Here is a 4,013-nt window from a genome sequence, read left to right as displayed (position 1 = left end):
TTATTTCCTCCAGAACCGACTCCTACGAAATTCCCATGAAATTCCCCGTTCCAGACGGGGCCTCGGTCTAGTAATCAAAGCATAAACTAGGACTCCCAGGATATCAAGCCCTCAAAACTCAAAAGGGGATTTGTATTTCTGTTGCCAACTTGACATGCACGGTGATAGGCAAGAGAGCAGCAGTACAGCATAAGAATGCATTGTGTTAGAAAAAAAATCATCTTGTAACAAATCTTTGTAACAGATATATGTGTGTAAATATCTCAGCGTGAGGTTTGTTGTACTTGGTTAGGATAGCTATAGCTAGAGATAAAGTTAGTTTAAACCAAGTACCTTGGAGATCAAGTTGTACACAAATATCTCGTACGTTTCGTTGGCCATTGGCCTATATAAACATGTAACCATGGCGCGTCAAGATAGGTAGCCGTGATTACTCAATTGTCTTAACTCTTTCACATTGAGGTCCCCTTTGGAACGCAGGATTGCAAAAAATATAGGAATAGAAAAAACATAGGAATAGGATAGGAATGTATATGCAAAACAAAGGATTGGAACACATAAGAATTTTACAAGAACGAGTCTTTGGATGAACCATAGGAAAAATGCAGGAAACAAATAGTGTGTGTAAAGTTGATGAGAGAGCACAAAGGTGGTCGCCGATATAAGCAATCAGAATTCAGAAACATAAGACACTAGGCATAGCAAGTACCAGCAAAACTAAAGAACTATAAATGATTTGCAAAACTGACCATTTCAACTATAGTGCAGTATTTCCTGATACAATAAATAAGTCCACTAGGTCAGCAGCTTCTCTTAGGGTGACCACACTAAGATTCTGATCAAAATTCCTGTGTTACAAGCTGGGCCTAAACAAACAAGGGCTTGTTATTATCATCGCTGAGGAGGTCCCATGGCATATTTGTTGATGCAAATCTCCTTGAGAAAGGAGAAACCAAACAGGGTTCCCACAACAATAGCAGCAGCGGATAGAGTACCCTATGGCTTGCCACAATGAATCACCATGAGTAAAGAGTAAGTTCACTAAACCTGCATCCACCATTAGCTCAATCATGCAGATGGCATTTTGAAATAAACAACATCACAGGAAACAATATAAGCAACAAAAGGCATTCCGATTCCAAAAGCTATTGTTGCTTGCAAAAAAAAAATATGGATGACCAAACATAGTGAAAATAAGAGTAATGTTGTTTGACCTAGATAAGTTGTATTGATTTCACTTAAGGCCTGTTTGGCTCCAACCTGTTAAGGTTTAACACCCGTCACATCAGATGTTGGATGCTAATTAGAAGTATTAAATATAGACTAATTACAAAACTAATTGCACAGTTGGAGTGTAATTCGCGAGACGAATCTATTAAGCCTAATTAGTCCATGATTTGACAATGTGGTGCTACAGTAATCATTTGCTAATGGTGGATTAATTAGGCTTAATAGATTCGTCTCGTGAATTAGCACAGGGTTCTGCAATTAATTTTATAATTAGCTCATGTTTAGTTCTCCTAATTAGCATCCGAACATCCGATGTGACACTGTTAAAGTTTAGCACCTTGTATCCAAACACCCCCTTAATCAGTTTATCCCCATAAGATTTAAGTTTGAGCAAGCCACATGAATTCCGGTCAAACTTTATATATACTTAGTGCACCCAACTTAAGGGACCAAAGAACTTGCCACGCCCATAGGCAGTGAGCGCTTGCCATATCACAAAATAGTGAAGTGGCATCTTTGATCCATGTGGCTTTGTGCAAACTGAGTATTTCATGTTTGTCGCGTCATCATCATGGGCTAAGGCAAGTAGGTCAGTTTAAGGTCCACTTCATGTGGCTCTCATTTAATAGACTAAACAAATTGTTATTCTGATGTTGTCAAACAGAAATTATTTCCAAAATGAATCTAATGCAAAAGTAACAAATTCACGCTAACGTTTCTAGTTATAATGTCATATCTGACATCCAGACTTTACGATGGACTCTAGAAAGACTAACCATGACTAAATCATAGTATTGCTTAATTTCTTGCAAACAATTTTTTTTCATGACAAGATGCCTGAACATTAAGTCTGCTTTAAGAAACCGCCACCGACCTCAGACCTCCCCTCCGAGGCCGCAGGTCTCACTCCATCGGGCACCCCTGCCGGCAGACGCCGCCAAATCTTGCCAGAATCAAACTACAGGACGCCGACCCCAAGGCCATCCAACTGTTTGAATTGTTCACGACCTAACTCACATTGAATGATCGAAAGCATAAAGGCCTACCGTACAACAAGAAAGAGAGGGGCTACGAAAGCCTTACATAACACCACTTGATTAGAGCTATCAAGTTTGTGGGACGGGGGGACTAGGCATCGCATATGTGATGGATGGCATCCTATCGCCAAAAGCGTTGAGATGGCTAGCGGGAGTCAATCAACCCAATAAAAATTTTGGTTGTTCCACCAGTGGAGGTCCACTTAGGTGCATGGGTGAGTTAGGTATAGCGGACGGATTTTTCGAGCTACTTGCATGCAAACCGCATCCATGCTAGTGGCGTCCTTTTTTCTATTTTTTTTTCTATTTATTTCATTCTATTTTTATTTTAAACTTTTATATTTTATATTTTTCCTTTTTTTTTCTTTCCTATTTTTTGTTTTCTTTTTCATTTTTTATTTCAATTTATATTCTTACTCCTTTTTCCATTTATTTTTTATTTTGTATTTTTCTTTTCTATGTTTTATTGATTTATTTATATTTTGGTTTTAATTTTCACCTTTCTATTTGTTTATTGATTTTTTTATTTATTAGTTTACTTTTTTCAAAAATTTATATTTTTATTTATACATCATCTTCTTCTACATGTATCAGAGTAATTTATTTGTAATGCACATGTGTGTTCTCTATATTGAATTATCTATTCACGTACGTATACATTTTATTCATATCTATAGATTTATTTTTTTCATGATGTTATAATATTGTTCACTTTATATACTAAATTGTTTGACAAGAATAATTTGTTCGCTTTAAAAATTAAATTGTTTGATAGTAAGAATGATGTTATAATATTTATGTTTATAACAAATTTATTTTTATCCTTTGGGCGAGCCATCCCTTTGTTGGACGCCACTTCTTTCCCAATCTTATTTTTACTCTTGGTTTTTTCAATGTCTTTCTACCTGCCCCCAAGGTCACAAATTTGATTCGCAATATAGTGGGAGCAGAGGAGCTAGGAGAGAACTACGTCCTGGTTTGTTACGCCTGTAGCGATAGGATAGGCAGGCAGGCAGCGTCCAAACTCTGAAGTGTTATGGCATGTGTTGACACGGTTAGGCGAGGGATGACTCTTACAGCGATCGTTTAGATCCAAAAATTGAACCACATCTGTTTTGTTTAGTTTGCGTCGTGGGTTAGAGGCATCCGTCGTGATGACATTATGCACGGTGCTATCACAAGGCTAAAGGCTTGGTGATCTGCAGTATGGATTTGCTTTGAGAAAAATGTTGGACGATCCGGTTGTCGTTGGGTGCCGGACCAGCTCGTGCCGACAGATGAGCTCAATCAACTGACCAAACGCGTCGTAACGTGAACAATGTATCTCATGTGGTAATTAAAATGAAGAAAAACAAAGTTACAACTCTCGCCAATCCAAAATATAGGTCATCATAGTTTTAGATTCGTTCTCAATTAAATTTTCCTATCTTTAACCACATTTATTTAAAAATATATATATTAACACCCTCAATATCAAATAACGCAAAAACTAAATCGAGAGGGCTCTCGGTTTAGGCTTAGCCCAAGAGCACTCCCGACTTGGAACAGACAAGGAAGCGGTGTGGAGGACAAAAAGGGAGACAAATAGATAAGTAACAAAGGGGTTGCAGAAGGTAACATCAGCGGATTGACTGGGTGGTGGGTGGAGCGACTAGCGGTGGAAGCCGGCGAGGGTGTGGGTGGAGGGATTAGCAATTTGGGGTTTCCGGGAAGTTTAACCCTTTGCCTTGCTGAACGCACTACTTG

The sequence above is a fragment of the Setaria italica genome, chromosome II, assembly GCF_000263155.2.
Source record: "Setaria italica strain Yugu1 chromosome II, Setaria_italica_v2.0, whole genome shotgun sequence".
Classification (NCBI taxonomy): Eukaryota; Viridiplantae; Streptophyta; class Magnoliopsida; order Poales; family Poaceae; genus Setaria; species Setaria italica.
Note: the sequence above shows the minus strand (reverse complement) of the source record.